Genomic DNA, 18,841 nt, shown 5'->3' on the forward strand with positions numbered 1-18,841 from the left:
CATCGTGTGGGCTCTGTCTGAATGGAATGTTATGGGTCCTGCGGCCCAACTGAACCGATCATTGACTGCAAATGGTTATGTTCGGCTACTTGGAGGCCATTTGCAGCCATTGATGGACTTCGTGTTCCCAAACAACGATGGAATTTTTATCGGTGCCAATTCGCCATATCACTGGGTCACAACTGTTCGCAATTGGTTCGAAGAGCATTCAGGATATTTCGAGCTAATGATTTGGCCACCCTGATTGCCTGACATGAATCCCAAGGAAGACAGATGGGACGTAATCAAGAGGACAGTTCATGCACAAAATCCTGCACCGGCAACATTTTCGCAATTGTGGACGGCTATAGAGCCAGCATGGCTCAGTGTTTCTGCAGGGGACTTCCAACGACCTGTTGAGTCCATGCCGCGTGTACGCCATGACTCTTGTCACCTCAGTGTATTCCAACCTCCTTCCTCCGAAATTCATCTGCTGCGCTTACAAACAGAGCTTCTAACGAACTCAACGGCACAAAACAATTAGAGTGTTTGTATTATGACAGTCCATGTTCTGATCGGCCGAGATGGCCGGTGGTTAGCACACTGAACTCGCATTCCAAAAGACAAAGTGAGCCATGGCTGGCTCATGTTATGCGTTGGATTCAACCTTGGTTGCTATTCTGTGTTTAGTCGCCCGCAGTTATCGCGATTATGCTGTTATCCTCTCTGTCTGCGAGTGGCAGCAGCGGTGTGTATCGATATTCGCACCTTGTACTATCTTTGGCCTGGCGCTTATAGTTTCCAGCAGTACTGTGCGCGACCAGTTGGTCGGCTGGCGTGGAGCAGCGAGGAAATTTCCACTGCGCGTATTTTGACCGTGACCGCTGGCGGCGTCTACGTGTGCTCGGAGTGTGTGCTGCTGTTCCCATTGCTACGAGGTCCGTGGCTCACCGATCATGGACACGAAAGTTGAGTTTTGACTTAATCTACCAGCAAGTCACGACTGTTCACACTGTGTCGTCTGGATTTCGTCGTGATTTCAAGTTGGCGAATTTTAGCCACCCTCCGGTGGAATTTAACTGCACTTGGTTATTTTGAATTGAAGTGCGTCAGTGGAATCTTCTGCCTTGCGGCCGTAAACGTTCTTGTTACCTGCCCTGGCCGCAAGGCAGAAGATTCCGCTGGTGCACTTCAATTCAAAATAACCAAGTGCAGTTAAATTCCACCGGAGGGTGGCCGTTAACGTTCCGGTTACCTGCCCTGGCAGTTGACGTAAATTCAGGCAGTGTATTTTCCTCATCGTGTTGTCGCTGTCCAGCACGGTGTGTAATTTGACAGCTCAATGTATAATTGGTGGAGGGCGCCAATACTTTCTATGTTGTGCCAGTGAACTCCCTGTTGTGTGCTGGTCGGGTAGAGCGGAAGTTATCTTGTCGGCAGGTCCGTTGACTGTCTGTCGGTTGGGTTGTCATCGTATCGAGAATGGTTGGGCCGACCGCCTGTCTCACCTAAGCGAGCGTTAGTGTTCGAATTCCAGGCCGACCCTCGGAAACTTCTGGGCGCCGTTGGGTGTACTGCCTTTTCTTATTTGTTCTTGTTGTTTGTATTTGTCTGGCGTCTAGCCGATTTTTAAATTAAGTTGTTTTGCCCTTAAGGCGTAAGACTGTTTGGGCCTTCAGCCTAATTAAAGAACTGTTTTAAGATAAAGCCTTTTGCCTTTTAAAAATTTAATTTTGGTTTGAGTCTTAAGTGATGGGCCTTCAGCCGAGTTTTAAATTAAAGTTGCTTTGCTCTTACGGTGTCAGATTGTTTGGGCCTTCAGCCTAATTAAAGAACTGTTTTAAGATAAGGCCTTTTGCCTATTAAAAATTTAATTTTGGTTTGAGTCTTAAGAGATGGGCCTTCAGCCGATTTTTTTTAAAATTAAAGTTGTTTTGCTCTTAAGGTGTAAGACGTTTAGGCCTTCAGCCTAACTGAAAGAACTGATTTAAGATAAGGCTTTCTGCCTTTTGAATTTCTGTTTTGGTTTGAGTTTTAAGTTATTGACTTTCAGCCGATTTTAAATTAAAGTGGCCTTGCCCTTAAGGCATGAGATTGTATGTTGTATTCAGCTGGTTATTAAGTTCCAAAAATTAATGCTGCGTTTTTTTTTTAATTTTCTTGGCTCTTGTAATGTTTGGTCAAATAAATAAAGTTGTATGTTCGAGAGTAACTTACAGCCGCTTATTTTGGCGCCTTTCCACAATTTAAACTACCTGTCCTGTCCTGTGGGTTTAGCAGAGCGTCTAACAGAGCTTCAAATTCCCGTCTGTGCAGCCAGATTTAGATTTTCCGTGGTTTCCCTAAATAACTTAAGGTGAGTGGTGGGTTGGTTCTTTTGAAACGGCACGGCCGATTTCCTCCCTTATCCTTCTCCATTCCGAGCTCTTGCTCCGTCTCTAATGACCTCGTTGTCTACAGGGCGTTAAATAGTTCTCCTTCCTTCCTTTTAATCCATATTCTGGACAGATTATTTAAATTTCTTGGTAAGGCAACAAAATCTCAAGAAAGAGTAAATTACAATCAACAGCACTTTGTGACCTGACTCCCTAAGGCACACATCGATGTTTGGAATTGATCACGAAACGTACATCGCCATCTCACCTCCGCATTCCAGTTGAAACGGAAGATCAACTTTCTTCAAACATAAGGTTTCGGTTTGGTGACCTCTTGATTGGATATCGGTGTCCAATAAAGCTAATCAAAGCTGTTTGAAGAAATACTGTAGTCAACCACTTTTTAAACATGTTTATTAATCCCTAGAAGCTTTTAGGGTTGTCATCCTTCTTGAACTGGAGTAATACACCTATACTTCCATCATTAGTACGTTTAAAACGACTGAATCTTGAAAGCTGCAGCTACCCAGTGCAAAATAACAGTTACTTCAGCCATCACTCTTCGTGAATCATGTATTTACTCGTAATTTACAGTAGAATTAATTTGCTTTTGTTCTGCATGTTGCAACTCCTTGTTGCAAGTAACACCATTCGCAGGCAAGGCAGATGCCACACTGAGATTCATCAGAAGAAAACATACGTGATGAGTGTTTCTGTGTGACATGCACTATTTACAGTTAGTTGTCTGTTTTATACTACTGTACGGGGAAGAAACCAGCGCTTACGTAGTGCACGTGCAGAACTGTGTTAACTTTCCAACGAAAAACAGTAATACAGAATGATGCCATCACACAGAAACATCCTGCAGATACGTTTTCGTCACATTTCATGTTCTGCTAACTTAGAAATCATTTCATGAATTCTGCTCGTGTAAGCTGTCGCCAGCACACCAGTCGGCAAAGATGAAGCGAAGATCGATTAGTAGATGCTGGATCAAGCGCGCCTATCACGAGAGAGGCCAGAGACACACCCACAAGCAACACGCCGCAACGCCCTCTCGACAGCGAGTATTTGGGCCGCCGCCGCTGACTGGAGGGGCTCACTCAATCATCCAGTTTGGCGTCTGTCGGTTTACTCGCAGAGTGGGCTTAGTTCGCGACAGGCTACGACAGTACGTAGCGACTGTAGCGGGACAAGCAGTGAGACACTAACGTCTGCAATAGCAAGATTACCGATCAGTCAGCAAGAGAACTATTACTAATGAGCTTGTACCACTACCATGGACTCTATTAAAGCTAAGTAACAGCTTCCGGTGTTCATGCAAACAAATAATCGTGTGCATTTGTGTTGCAGAAAGAGAATAGCAGCCACCCGTAGCAACATCCTCTCCCTTGCTTCCTTGTGGTACAAGACTCTACATGAATGTTTCTCTGAAGATCAAGATGAAAAAAAAAATCTCTCATAACTTTACAGAATTGTGCACCGAAAAACCTTCTGTTTATCTTATGCACCACACCAGTTACAATGACGAAACGAGGTCCAGCAGGAAAGGAAGGCTAGCTGTAAGAGCCTTCTGAAGAAGAATTATAATACACACATCAAAAAAAGTTTTGCATCACCTCTGTTGCCAGAACTCCTGAAGACAGACGTTGACTGTGGATATTGTATCACAGGCACAATCCCTTTGACTGTTCAGAGATGTCACTAAACCCGCCCAAAGATGTAAACAGCCATGCATGAGCAGCGCCTCTTAGACAGAGGGGGTCCGACAGCCAATCAGTTCCAGTCATTACACCAGGAAGGCGGTGTGTAATTCAACAATGCCTAGACGGCCAATACCGCGGTTCGACCGCGTCCACTGTGTGCCAGGAAGGGCTCTCAAGAAGGGAAGTGTCCAGGCGTCTCGGAGTGAACCAAAGTGACAATGTTCGGACTTGGAGGAGATACAGAGAGGAACTGTCGAAGATATGCCTCGCTGAGGCCGCCCATGGGCTACTACTGCAGTGGATGACGGATACGTACGGATTATGCCTCGGAGGAACCCTGACAGCAACGCCACCATCTTGAATAATGCTTTTCGTGCAGCCACAGGACGTCGTGTTGCGACTCAAACTGTGAGCAGTAGGCTGCATGGTAAGTAACTTCACTCCCGACGTCCATGGCGAGGTCCATCTTTGCAACCACGACACCATACAGCGAAGTACAGATGGACCCAAGAACATGCCGAATCAGCCGCTCAGGATTGCCATCACGTTCTCTTCACTGATGAGTGTCACTTATGCCTTGAAGCAGACAATCGTCGGAGACGTGTTTGGAGGCCACCTGGTCAGGCTGAACGCCTTACACACACCGTCCAGCGAGTGCAGCAAGGTGGAGTTTCCCCGCTGTTTTGGGATGTCATTATGTGGGGCCGACGTACGCCGCTGGTGGTCATGGAAAGCGCCATAACGGCTGTACGGTACGTGAATGCCATCCTCCGACCGATAGTGCAACCACATCGGCAGCTTATTGGCGAGGCATTCGTCTTCATGGACGACAATTCACGCCCCCGTCGTGCATATCTTGTGAATGATTTTCTTCAGGATAACGACATCAAATGGTTCAAATGGCTCTGAGCACTATGGGACTTCACATCTGTGGTCATCAGTCCCCTAGAACTTAGAACTACTTAAACCTAACTAACCTAAGGACATCACACACATCCATGTCCGAGGCAAGATTCGAACCTGCGACCGTAGCAGTCGTGCGGTTCCGGACTGAAGCGCCTAGAACCGCTCGGCCACCGCGGCCGGCTGATAACGACATTGCTCGACTAGAGTAGCCAGTACATCTTCCAGACATATACCCTATCGGACATGCCTGAGATAGATTGGAAAGGGCTGTTTATGGATGACGTGACCCACCAGCCACTATGAGGAATACACGCCGAATCGCCGTTTAGGAGTGGGACAATCTGGACCAACAGTGCCTTGATGAACTTGTGGATAGTATGCCACGACGAATACACGGATGCATCAATGCAAGAGGACGTGTTACTGAGTATTAGAGGTACCGGTGTGTACAGCAATCTGAAGATCCATCACCTCTGAAGGTCTCGCTGTATGGTGGTACAACATGCAATGTGTGGTTTCATGAGCAATAAAAAGGGCGAAAGTGATGTATATGTTGATCTCTATTCCAATTTTCTGTACAGATTCCGGAACTCTCGGAACCAAGGTGATGCAAAACTTTGTTTGAAGTGTATAAATTCGAAGCCCCGGTAATGGTGCGACTTAAACAACCGTTTTTAAATAGCATTTGTGGCTGGCTGCTCCTTCAGTATTACAAACCTTATGTGTACTATAGCCATGTGTCTCAATACGTCATTTTTTGAGAAGATAGCGTAATGAGATTTGTAATCTTCCTTGTCAGAAATAAGCTGCTACTCTCCGAATGTGTTGCCCGCTCACAGTTACTAGGTCCATTGCTATTGAATTTCGCCACTTCCTCGTAGGCCGCGAGTAAAACGAACGTCTCACTGACTGCTTCCCCTCATTGGAGCTGAAACGCGTGAGTAGCAGCTCTCGGCCACACAGACACACACACACAGTTGGCAGGTTGCGAGAGTAGAAGCGTCTGTGGCGGCCTTGCGGCTTTCCGCCGCTCACTGGCGTATCCTCTCTGCCCTCTCCTTATTGCTGCCCCGCCTCTGGCTGGTAGGTGCCGCTCCGAGAGCGAAACCACTTTTGCGAGTGCATCCGGCAGGTTATTTATAAAAGCGGCGCCGCTCCGCGCTCTTAAATACCAGTCGGAAGATACGGCTGGGCGGTCAGGGTCTCGCCCGCTCTGCGGCCTCAGCACAGATCCCCGGAGCGGCTTCACGGCGCACAGTGTCGAGCGAGGGGTCAGCCCAGCAGCCGCCGTTCCGGCTGGGCGGGAGTATGCGAGCAGAGCCGCGGGCCCGCTTTCTGCTGCTCGGCACGTCCGCCGCGCGGCCGCGAACGCCCACCCTGCCAAGTGGCCGCTCGGAACGCCGCCGCAGTCCTTGCAACCGGCTCCAAATCTTTCCGTATGACTCCCCGAGCGGCGAGATAACAGGTTTCTGTCACACTAGATTTGAAAGCAAAGTGCTTCCAAAGCGATATGTGAATGCAGCATCGCTACGTGACTGGAATGGGGATGGGCCGAAGATCTGAGCTCAGAATATCCCTATCAGGTTTTTACATGGTCGCAGTTACGTCGAATCAGTCTTGTCTACAAACAAAGACCGGTCGCCCAACGGAAGGTTTATTTTATCTATGACAGCAAGAGAATAATATTACTAGCGACTGCAGGCATCGCCTGCAGGCAGAAAAGCGATACTGCAAATTAAAACTGTACACCAAGTCGCACATAAGAGTCTTTTACTGACGTGTTTCACTCGATAGTACGCGCATTTTCAGCAGATAAGGGGAGTTTACTATTTTTGGCCCGAAAAAAGCATGTTCTTTGAGATTTTTTTCTCGGAATGTGTTATAGATTTCAGTGTCAAATTTGGTCAAAATGTTTATTGATATTTCCTCCACAAACTGCAATTTTTTTGACCGAAAATGTCGAAGAGCAAAGGCGGAAGTGCCGTCGCAACGAAACAAAATTCCGATGTAGACCTCCACGCGCGGTGTGTCACAGGTCAGCCGTCTCGTCTGAAATCAGAATTGAGTTGACGTTAGCGAGGTGTATAAGATTCTTTATGAGTTGTACCTCGCTTAAGTTATGTGGACCATAGGAAACAAAATGGTGGCCATTTGAAAAAAAAAATTGGGTTTTCTTCATCGATTTTTCGACTTCGTCGGCCAGGTAAAAATATTTATAGCTGATGGATCGGAATAAAAGTGGTACAACTCCTAGCTTCGTCGGAAACAAAAAATCATACCAATCGATGCAGTAGATTTGAAGTTATCATACCGCGCGATAAAAAAAACGTCATTTCGAGAAAAACGCGTTTCAAGTTTTGACTACATATAAATGCAATATTATGCAACTTACGTTCGATCTGCCATTCCGGGTCCATAAACTAGTACTTCCTCTTCCTCATAGAGGGCGTTCTGCTCGATCTGGGCCATCCTGCGCAGCTCCAGAGCCGCTCGTACGGCCGGTGACAAGCGGTTTTCGGCCGCTTGAATCCGGTGGTCGTCCGAATGCTTGGCGAACAGCGGCGAGTAGAGTCCCAGGGTGACGTCCATCCATGGTCTTCAGAATTGCTGAATACCTTTCGTTGAAGCTGCTCTCTGCCAGGAAAGTCGCATCTCCACAGTTTTCGCAACAGAATGCAAATGCTTGGGGGGCTAACTTCCAAACACACGCGTTCAAACTTTTATTTGAATTTTGTTTGTCTCCTCCCAAGCACCGGTACAATAACTCGTCCTCAGAAACAAAAAAACTGGTGCGTGAAAAAGGCCGATTTCAGGCAGGTGCTTTTTTTTGCTCAACCGCGAATAACAAACATTTCAATTCCGTGTTCGGAAAAACCGTTCCAGGGGTGGAGTCTAAACAGTTTTAAGGATCCAAAAATACAATTTAAAAAGATCGATTTTTTTAAACCAAAAGATAGTAAACCTCCTCTTAATTAGTCACGGGTCACATGTTAAATACAACAGGCCAAATAGAGTAGTCAAAATAAAATTGTCAGTACTGGACATAAGAGGAAACAAAACTGATTTTGTGCTGTCAGGTACAGCCAATGTATTCAGTACACTGGAAGTGTGAATTAAAAAACCGCCTTCTGTCATATGTTTTCGTCTTTTAATAAATACACGATGCATTTCGGACCCTGTGGGTCCATCATCAGGTGTAACTTTTCTTTATACATGATTTAAGACAAACAATTTCTGATGATGGACCCACAGGGTACGAAACGCATCGTGTATTTAATTAAACACAGGTACTGGTGACTGAAGGCGTTTCTTAATTCATACTTCCAGTGTAAAAATAATGAAGATAATCACATTTCCACTTCATAAAAACAAACAAACAAAAGAAAAGCAAAATCTTACGAAAGACTCCACTGCAAAAATTACAGTTTCTCCTCACTGCTATCCTGCTATCCTGTGTAACATATGGTTTATGAACCAAATGGCCCTCCTGGTAATTGGAGACACTTTTGAACGCGGTTAGGTATAGTCCTTAGTAAACTGCTGAGATAAGCCTGTGGGATATTGTGCACTTCCTTCAAAGCGGCCTCTACGATGCCCCCGCAAGGTCTCTGTTGGGATAGGACGACTGCAAACCGCTCGTTTTAGAATAAGCAGATCTCAGAACTGTTGACACCGCTGGGAGGAGCAGGTGAGATCTGAAGAATATGGAGACCATTCCATCTGACTGATTCTGCTCCACTAGGAAGCTGTTTACAAGATTGTAGCACTCACCCCAGTTGTACAGCCGACTTGGCTAGCGATGGTTCACTGTCTACATACGCTCTCATTTGCAGAGACGACAGTTCAGCATAGCCTTCAGCTACGTCATTTGCTTCGACATTGCAAGGCGCCATATTCCTCAAGAATGTATTCTGAACAGATAATATTGTGAATCATGTACCGTCAAGAGCGACGTTCATCATTAATGGATTAAAGTTAAGTATCAGACTAATTACGTCCGCTTTCTGAATTCTCATTCATTGACATGTTCCATACCTCACGTCAGTATAGTTTTTCCCTCCTCACGCCAGCCTGCGTGAGCTAAAACGCGTGCATTTCGGCCTCCACTAGTAACACGTTGTTGGCTCTTCTGCCAACACAACATTCTCGTCTCCAGTTGTCTGTTCAAAGCACTTGCTAGTAAGGAAGTGTTGCTTTCTCTGGCCTCCATTTGGCTAGCTTTTCACGACAGGGACTCTCAAACGGCCTGACACGAAGCGGTGGCATCAATGTGAGAGTTAATGTGCACGAAAAATGAAATACAAAGTGTGAGAGTGTGTTTTATTTCATTTCAGTTAATTGTATGTCCTTATTTTCACAGTGCTCGCGAAAAGGTGTGGACACATTAAAAATGGTAATTGATACAAAATATTATGGCAGCCCTAAAAAAATACGTAATTATTCCTCGCCGTAGGCTCAGCAGACTATTAAAATAAAAGTGATCTCCTGTGCAGTTGAGATGAGTGTTGCCAAAAGACATACGACTGCGTCATTTCTTCTGTGCGAAGGACACAGCTCCTGAAGACGCAAGGTGAGTGGAAACAACATTTGCGATAGGTGCCTGAAGTGTAATGTTCATCGGCAACTCCCACGTCTAATGTCTAGCTATTACAAGCAGTCCACATCACCACGTGACAAGTCGATCTGTGACAACCAGTTTACATCATCGCGTTTTCGGCAGTAATCTCGAGGGAAGATGTTTCAGCCTCCTTGGAGCGGATACTCTAAACACTTTGCATTGTTTGGAAAGATGCAAATCGTGACTCGTTGGTTCCACACAATACGCCACCAGTCAGCTACCACTCTGCGTGTTGTCTGGCCCACTAAAGATGGGCAGCTCCATGTGGTACTGTGGCCTTATGCGGTGTACCCAACTTCAAGTGTCCATTGTCCATTGCATGCACTATTCCATGTAGACACATTGCACAATGCATGAAGTCATGGATTCGTCCAAATACAGTAGCTCTTTTGTATGATTCTTTCACATCTCCGCTTCAACCCATCTTAACTGCCATCATTGAATACTACCGATTAGCACATACGTGCCACTTCACTGCCACGACTTACGTGAGCAATGGAGGGTCAGATGAACACCTGGTGCCAGTTCTACATTTACGGCACTTCAAAGCGATCAGTGTGTTGCTTCAGTGGATTGGCTAATTTTTTGTCCATTGGGCTTAGTTACCACAAGTAACGCAACACTACAATTAGTAGACTGCAGTTGTTGTTGTTGTTGTGGTCTTCAGTCCTGAGACTGGTTTGATGCAGCTCTCCATGCTACTCTATCCTGTGCAAGCTTTTTCATCTCCCAGTACCTACTGCAACCTACATCCTTCTGAATCTGCTTAGTGTATTCATCTCTTGGTCTCCCTCTACGATTTTTAACCTCCACGCTGCCCTCCAATACTAAATTGGTGATCCCTTGATGCCTCAGAACATGTCCTACCAACCGATCCCTTCTTCTGGTCAAGTTGTGCTACAAACTTCTCTTCTCCCCAATCCTATTCAATACTTCCTCATTAGTTATGTGATCTACCCATCTAATCTTCAGCATTCTTCTGTAGCACCACATTTCGAAAGCTTCTATTCTCTTCTTGTCCAAACTATTTATTGTCCATGTTTCACTTCCATACATGGCTGCACTCCATACGAATACTTTCAGAAATGACTTCCTGACACTTAAATCAATACTGGATGTTAACAAATTTCTCTTCTTCAGAAACGCTTTCCTTGCCATTGCCAGCCTACATTTTATATCCTCTCTACTTCGACCATCATCAGTTATTTTGCTCCCCAAATAGCAAAACTCCTTTACTACTTTAAGTGCCTCATTTCCTAATCTAATTCCCTCAGTATCACCCGACTTAATTAGACTACATTCCATTATCCTTGTTTTGCTTTTGTTGATGTTCATCTTATATCCTCCTTTCAAGACACTGTCCATTCCATTCAACTGCTCTTCCAAGTCCTTTGCTGTCTCTGACAGAATTACAATGTCATCAGCGAACCTCAAAGTTTTTATTTCTTCTCCATGAATTTTAATACCTACTCCGAATTTTTCTTTTGTTTCCTTTACTGCTTGCTCAATATACAGATTGAACAACATCGGGGAGAGGCTACAACCCTGTCTTACTCCCTTCCCAACCACTGCTTCCCTTCCATGTCCCTTGACTCTTATAACTGCCATCTGCTTTCTGTACAAATTGTAAATAGCCTTTCGCTCCCTGTATTTTACCCCTGCCACCTTTAGAATTTGAAAGAGAGTATTCCAGTCAACATTGTCAAAATCTTTCTCTAAGTCTACAAATGCTAGAAACGTAGGTTTGCCTTTCCTTAATCTTTCTTCTAAGATAAGTCGTAAGGTCAGTATTGCCTCACGTATTCCAGTGTTTCTACAGAATCCAAACTGATCTTCCCCGAGGTTGGCTTCTACTAGTTTTTCCATTCGTCTGTAAAGAATTCGTGTTAGTATTTTGCAGCTGTGACTTATTAAGCTGATAGTTCGGTAATTTTCACATCTGTCAACACCTGCTTTCTTTGGGATTGGAATTATTATATTCTTCTTGAAGTCTGAGGGTATTTCGCCTGTTTCATACATCTTGCTCACCAGATGGTAGAGTTTTGTCAGGACTGGCTCTCCCACGGCCGTCAGTAGTTCCAATGGAATATTGTCTACTCCGGGGGCCTTGTTTCGACTCAGGTCTTTCAGTGCTCTGTCAAATTCTTCACGCAGTATCATATCTCCCATTTCATCTTCTTCTACATCCTCTTCCATTTCCATAATATTGTCCTCAAGTACATCGCCCTTGTATAGACCCTCTATATACTCCTTCCACCTTTCTGCTTTCCCTTCTTTGCTTAGAACTGGGTTTCCATCTGAGCTCTTGATATTCATACAAGTCGTTCTCTTATCTCCAAAGGTCTCTTTAATTTTCCTGTAGGCGGTATCTATCTTACCCCTAGTGAGATAGGCCTCTACATCCTTACATTTGTCCTCTAGCCATCCCTGCTTAGCCATTTTGCACTTCCTGTCGATCTCATTTTTGAGACGTTTGTATTCCTTTTTGCCTGTTTCACTTACTGCATTTTTATATTTTCTCCTTTCATCAATTAAATTCAATATTTCTTCTGTTACCCAAGGATTTCGACTAGCCCTCGTCTTTTTACCTACTTGATCCTCTGCTGCCTTCACTACTTCATCCCTCAAAGCTACCCATTCTTCTTCTACTGTATTTATTTCCCCAATTCCTGTCAATTGCTCCCTTATGCTCTCCCTGAATCTCTGTACAACCTCTGGTTCTTTTAGTTTATCCAGGTCCCATCTCCTTAAATTCCCACCTTTTTGCAGTTTCTTCAGTTTTAATCTGCAGGTCATAATCAATAGATTGTGGTCAGAGTCCACATCTGCCCCTGGAAATGTCTTACAATTTAAAACCTGGTTCCTAAATCTCTGTCTTACCATTATATAATCTATCTGATACCTTTTAGTATCTCTAGGGTTCTTCCATGTATACAACCTTCTTTCATGATTCTTAAACCAAGTGTTAGTTATGATTATGTTGTGCTCTGTGCAAAATTCTACAAGGCGGCTTCCTCTTTCATTTCTGTCCCCCAATCCATATTCACCTACTATGTTTCCTTCTCTCCCTTTTCCTACACTCGAATTCCAGTCACCCATGACTATTAAATTTTCGTCTCCCTTCACAATCTGAATAATTTCTTTTATTTCATCATACATTTCTTCAATTTCTTCGTCATCTGCAGAGCTAGTTGGCATATAAACTTGTACTACTGTAGTATAGACTGCAGTATACATGTGAAATCTATGGTAGTATAGGTCGGAGGAAGACAACGACAAAACACTTCCACACTTCCACTAGCACCTCGCCAAGGGTGACGGTGCAGGATTGTTACACCTGCTCCTCTACTCTCATTTCCTCCGTGTGGGAGGACTTTGACTTCTTTGACAATAGAGATCATTATTGTGGGGGGGGGGAGGGGAATTAGATCAATTATGACCGCGTAAAAGACTTAGAAACGTTGGATGTCGTACCTCTCACTCTTTTGCTAATAGGCTTGTTTGCGTTTTTCTGTCCAAGTTGTCCCAGTGTTTTGTTTCGGTCCACCACCCAGATCAGCTTGCCGTTGCTGAACTTCAGATCGAAAAATTTTCATGTTCCGGATAACTTTTTGTGTGATCCCTGTCAATTTTAGATCCTTTTTTTTATTTTACCGATTCATTTCAGGGTCTGTTTTTACTCCAATCTTGATTTCATAAAATTCAAGTATTTGACCCGTAAGTCTGTCTGGTTTCATTTCGTTAGTATTGTTCATTTATAAACAGCCCCTAACTACAAATGTTTTTCTGATATGTTTAGTTGGAATATCTCTAGTATAAGGGGCGTTCAAAAAGAAACGAGCCGGAGGCATAATTACCGAAACCTGTACCTGTATGTTAGAAGTATTGACCCTGGCTATTGAGACACTTGTTCCACTTTGACACAAGACGGTGAATGGCTGTCTCATAAAATTCCCGGGGCTGCTATGTTAACCAGTTCCGCGCGTACAGCTGGACGTCGTCGTCCGAGGTGAATCGTTTGCCCCTATGCTGACGTTCTTCTTTGAACCGGATGGCCCCCTTCTCATTCACTTCCTGCAGCACGGAACAACAATGAATGCCCAGCATTACTCGCAAACCTTGACCTGCCTTCGCCAAGCGATCAAATCAAAACGCCTAGGCAATCTCACCCGTGGGGTCACTCTGCTCCACGAAAATGCAAAGCCTCGTACGGCCAACATAGTCGCGGCACTCCTCCAGAAATTAAAATGGGAGGTTTTCCACCACCCTCCGTACAGTCCGGACCTCTGTCCTTGTGGATACGCCATTTTTTGTCCCCTTAAAAGGCTCTAAGGGGCAAACTTTCTCCTTCCTAATCTGCCTACTAGATTGCGATATAACTGACCGTGATCGCACATGCCTAAGGAAATTTTACAGTGAGTAAGACTATCATTACCGAAGAAAAATAAGCGTGCAAAAGACCCTTCTGAAGGAAGAAAACATTATAAACCTAATGCAAATATTGATGATAGTTTTGAAATGGGTGGAATATACTGCAATCACTCACGAACCACACAGGGGGAAAAGGATTACTACAAAAATACTGATAATACGAAGAAAACACTGATTAGCTAAAAAGGAGATAATTAAACGTACACCAGCCCGGTAGGGCAATGAATCTGCAGAAACTTAAGAAAGGTAATGGCAAAGAAACTCAAGCAAATAATCACTGTCGAGACAACAGAAGGCCTTCACGCTTTTCCACCAACGTAACAGTTCGTGAGAAAGTGAATCAGTCAGGAAGCATTGAGTTTGCAGTTACGTATTCTGAAATACTAAATTTTGAAAGTAAAGTTAAATGGAGTTACTGGTTAAATAAATGACTGGCTTTGTTACGTAAAAAGTGACTTTCAGTAACCTCAGTGTAACGTAATGTAATGCAAAATTTAGGAAAAGGCGCCGGCTGGAGTGGCCGAGCGGTTCTAGGTGCTACAGTCTGGAACCGCGCGACTGCTACGGTCGTAGGTTCAAATGCTGCCTCGGGCATGGGTGTGTGTGATGCCCTTAGGGTAGTTAGGTTTAAGTAGTTCTAAGTCTAGCGGACTGATGACCTCAGATGTTAAGTCCCATAGTGCTTAGAGCCATTTGTAGGAAAAGGCAAGCAATTTACTTTTGATTATTGAAAGATTGAACTGAATTTACTTTATACAAATGAGCAACTGATTTTACTTTTAATATAACGACAATAAGATACATAATTAAGCTAGCAGAAGTCACTCGCTAAGTTAAATACAGAACAACTTAAATGTGCACTCTTAATTTGTGCTGTACCTTTAGTTACTAGTTTTTCCAGTGAAATTTTACGTTAATTTAAGTGAATAATGAAGTTAATACTCAGAACTGCAATAGTTTGAAACCTCTGTTACACAGTACAAGAATCAACAGTTACTGATGCAGAAAATTTAGACTGAAGCTGGTCATTAGCAAACACGCTAAACTGGCAGTAAATAGTTAATGAATTTTCATATTCTTACGACTCTCGGTGATTGCATGGAAAGAAAAGGGACCCTGCTGGTAATAATGTCTGAGGACAATGACAACACAGGTGCCCTAAAGGTTTTAACTATTGCCGATTATTATTCAAGTTAGTCATACCTTGTGAAGGAAATGTTGCTGGGCAATGCCTAAGTTTCACTTAACAGTCTTACGATGTTGCAGCTGTGCGGACGACGAAGAATGTAGCCGACGACAATGCTGAGCTTCTGCTGTTGCTGCTGCTGGAAGAGGACCCCGAGTCGTCTCCAGAGCCACGGACGATTATGGAATAGACAGTCGTTAGAACTGCAGCATCCTCTGCCTGTCCAGTCCGACCGTGCGCTCAATACTCGCGGATTAACGAATCAGGCGCGCCTACACTGGCGCGATCATAGCTGCACCCCACGTCTGCGGGAGCGCCAAACAAACCCTTCCGCAGTCCTTCATGGCTCAAGCTGCTCTGCTTGCTCGCAACGCGACAGAGACTCTCCATACGCGAAGATGAACAACGACAAAACTACAGCCATTTCGTCGTTGCTATCGATGCATTTAAATAAAATTCCCTTCGTTATTACCCAGCAATTTACAATATTTTCATTATGTTTACCATCAATTACATACAGTCAGAAATAAATACACTCTTACGTCGATTACCTATTAAATATAGTTTCTGTAATAAACGTTACAGATCCAGAATCTGAAGTACAGTACAAGTTATCAACGGATATTAAACGGCGAAAATTTTGAAAGTTGCAGAAGGCATTTGTCTGCATGTTCGGTGTAAACAAGCCTTTGATTGAGGATCCATAGTTGGTCTCAAAGAAGCAGTTGGAGTAGAATCGCTCTACATCTGGCTAGGAGCGTTGCCAGAATTGGATGAAGCTGGCAGGAATGGGTGAAAAGTGGCCGAACACAGCATCAAGAAGGAAGCGGTCGACGTAGAGACACGAAAGAAAGTGCGGATCGACAACTCGTCAGAGAAGTACTCAGGGCCCCTGATTCGTCAATATCATCGATCCGACGTGCATCTGGCCCTTCAATGGACGCAAGGACCAATAGCCAAGGACCAATATCCGTACCAGATAGGACTGACGGAGTACATCGAAAAAGTTCAAAGAAAGGCAGCACGTTTTGTATTATCGCGAAATATGGGAGAGAGTGTCACAGAAATGATACAGGATTTGGGCTGGACATCATTAAAAGAAAGGCGTTTTTCGTTGCGACGGAATCATCTCACGAAATTCCAATCACCAACTTTCTCCTCCGAATGCGAAAATATTTTGTTGACACCGACCTACATAGAGAGGAACGATCACTAAGATAAAATAAGGGAAATCAGAGCTCGCACGGAAACATACAGGTGTTCATTCTTTCCGCGCGCTATACGAGATTGGAATAATAGAGAATTGTGAAGGTCGTTCGATGAACCCTCTGCCAGGCACTTAAATATGATTTGCAGAGTATCCATGTAGATGTAGAACAGGCAGCTCACCGAACGGGGCCAGAGCTCACTGCCCCCTTGCGCTGACTACTATTGACCCCTGTACAACAACACCACCTTTTGCAGTGGTGTCGTGCGTATTCGGCCTGGAATCTCATTGCCTCAAGCACACTTGTCTTAAGTGATAGGTCCCGCTTCGGACTGAGCCCTGATGACCAGCAAAGACGTGTCTGGAGACACCCCAGATAGCTGTGGGATACCAACCTGACTATAGCCCGCCATAAGGCCCGACAACAAGGAGTGATTGTCTGGAGTGCCATTTCACTTCATATTCTATTCCCTGTTTTGTTGCCCTTTATGGCAAGTTATCCTGGGCTTACTTTTCAGCAATATAATGCCCGCCCGCCAGAGTTTCTACAGCTTGTCATCGTGCTTGCCAAACTCTTCATTGACCAGCAAGGTCGCCGGATCTCTCCCCAAATGAGAACGTTTGTAACATCAAGGGGAGGGTCCTCCAACTAGCTCGGTATTTAGACTATTTAACATGCCAGTTGCACAGAACTCGGCACTGTATGCCTCAGGAAGACGTCCAACAACTTTATCAAACAATGACAAGTCGAACAAATGCTTGCAGAAGGGCCTGAGATTGACAAACGCGTTATTGACTTGCTCAATTTGTGAAACTCTTTCTCTTGAATAAGTTTCTAAATGTAACTGACGCGTGACGAGGGCCTCCCGTCGGGTAGACCGTTCGCCGGGTGCAAGTCTTTCGATATGACGCCACTTCGGCGACTTGCGCGTCGATGGGGATGAGATGATGATGATTAGGAGAACAGAACACCCAGTCTTTGAGCGGAGAAAATCTCCGACCCAGCCGGGAATCGAACCCGGGCCCTTAGAATTGACATTCTGTCGCGCTGACCACTCAGCTACCGTGGCTGGAGACCCAGTTTTTCCGAAGTTGTAGTCATTTGTTTCCCAGGAAATACTGATCACATCTATCGATTCTTTCGTCTTAATGTGTGTGATGGTAATGAAGTTTAAGTAATGCTTGCTGTAACATGCCGGTAGGCATAAAAGGTATAGAACACTGATGTGTTACTAGAATTCTGTCCATTCACTTGGAAGTACAGAACAATTGGTAACTAAAAACGCATGTGTAAAACAGTAACCAATTCTAACGAAGGATTTCGCTCCTGTATTGTCTCCAACATGTAGCAATGGTACCAAGTTGAATGCACATAAAAAAACCGTTTCTACTTCCGAAGAAGTGAATACGCTCATTTGTGCATGATTCAATATAACCGCGAGAAATGCTATGATTCCTGTACCTTAAAGAAAACTATCTCCATGTTCTACAATAAAAACAATACCGGTAGTATTACGATGCGCATTTACATATGAACACACACATATAAGAACATTCACTTCTTTACATATCTGTGGCAGATCGAAAGTTTCAGACAACATCAGAAATGTGTCCAGTTCCCAACTGAAAACTGTTTGCCATAGCACTGTTGCTTCTGGAGCGTCACTTGAGCGAAACTGACGAGCAAGTGGCTGAGTTATGTGGCCTTCCTGCTCTCAGCAGCACAATTTTCTTCCGTCACCGACTACTATTGATTACTGACGCAAACCTACCGTACACGCGAAAGAGCGCTAAATAGCGTGCAAGGTTACTGGCTTATTCTGAGCGCACACATTATGCAACCACCTGCAGCAAATGATGTAACAAAAGAGTGACTTGCTCGTGAGCAGATTTTTTTTATGTTTCTCGAGTGACAGAGCAGTGTTCTTGACACAAATAACGAGCAAAATTGTCTGAACCCCCAAATGGCTGAACAAATGAGCTGATACTTATTTTCAGAAATACACTAACCTGCCACTGTTTTGTACATTTTTATTTATGCCAATAATTGTTTCGAGCTTTCATCTATCTTCAGTTGAAGTTTTACATATTTAATCGCCAGTTAGTACGTCATTAAAACAATCGACTGCAATTTGGTAGCCGACCAGAGTGGCCGAGCGGTTCTAGGCGCTACAGTCTGGAACCGAGCGACCACTGCGGTCGCAGGTTCGAATCCTGCCTCGGGCATGGATGTGTGTGATGTCCTTAGGTTAGTTAGGTTTAAGTAGTTCTAAGTTTTAGGGGACTGATGACCTCAGAAGTTAAGTCCCATATTGCTCAGAGCCTTCTTTTTTTTTTTTTTTTTTTTCAATTTGGTTGCTCCAGCTGCCCTGTCCTGGTCAACAATTTGTTTAAATACTACACTTCGCGAGCTGCATATTTGCCTCATATTAC

This window comes from Schistocerca serialis, chromosome 1, assembly GCF_023864345.2.
Source record: "Schistocerca serialis cubense isolate TAMUIC-IGC-003099 chromosome 1, iqSchSeri2.2, whole genome shotgun sequence".
Lineage (NCBI taxonomy): Eukaryota > Metazoa > Arthropoda > Insecta > Orthoptera > Acrididae > Schistocerca > Schistocerca serialis.